Source organism: Engystomops pustulosus, unplaced genomic scaffold (assembly GCF_040894005.1).
Source record: "Engystomops pustulosus unplaced genomic scaffold, aEngPut4.maternal MAT_SCAFFOLD_439, whole genome shotgun sequence".
NCBI lineage: Eukaryota > Metazoa > Chordata > Amphibia > Anura > Leptodactylidae > Engystomops > Engystomops pustulosus.
In genome coordinates, this window is record NW_027285318.1 from 46,716 (window position 1) to 47,500 (window position 785).

The window sequence follows — 785 nt, forward strand, 5'->3', positions numbered from 1 at the left end:
GGGCGGCGCTGCATGGGTACGTCGCGACGGCTCCTATCGTCTCTCTCGCTTAACAGTGTGGAGAGGTGGTGGTGGAGCCGTCCGACACTCGAGGTGCTGAAGTTGAGCGTCCAATGCTTTCCTTCTATGCGCAGCCTACAGGAGCTGTCCGAGCTTCGGAGGTGCTGATGGAGGTGAGAGTCGAGCGCCACTTCTTGGCTGAACTGAGTGGGGAAAGCCAGCGACTGCGAGAGGGAGGGGAAGGGAAGGCTTTTTCGGGTCCTTGGAAGGGACCGAGAGCATCTTTCTTGCCCCCCTGCCCTAAGCTCCATCCAATGTTGTCTGCGAGGTCTTCTCCGGCGGCGGAGAAGCGCTGCGGTAGCAGCAGCAGCAACGAGCGTTCCCATTAGCTCACGGAGCCTGACTCCAAGAGTCTACCCCTCAGAGCTCGGCTACCTGGTTGATCCTGCCAGTAGTATATGCTTGTTTTAAAGATTAAGCCATGCATGTCTAAGTACTGACTATTCTTTACGGTGAAACTGCGAATGGCTCATTAAATCAGTTATGGTTCCTTTGATCGTTCCGCATTGATGATGTGCTACTCGGATAACTGTGGCAATTCTAGAGCTAATACGTGCCCAAGAGCGCTGCCCTCCAGGAAGGCGTGCATTTATCAGACTTAAAACCAATCCGGGGAGCCCTGGTCCGCGGCGGGTCTCCGGGCCCGCTGCGGCGCCAGCCCCGTCCTAGACTTGGCGACTCTAGGTGACCTCGGGCCGATCGCACGTCCTCCGTGACGGCGACGA

The 785-nt window shown here is 57.3% G+C and overlaps 1 non-coding gene across 1 annotated transcript in view; it reads left to right on the plus strand.

The window, feature by feature from the left end:
- Window positions 1–432: 432 nt before the first annotated feature.
- Window positions 433–785, plus strand: part of LOC140111376 (18S ribosomal RNA) — a 1,884-nt gene continuing 1,531 nt past the window's right edge. The window contains exon 1 of the ribosomal RNA XR_011851947.1: window positions 433–785. This exon is cut by the window's right edge and continues 1,531 nt beyond it. This is a non-coding gene — a ribosomal RNA (18S ribosomal RNA).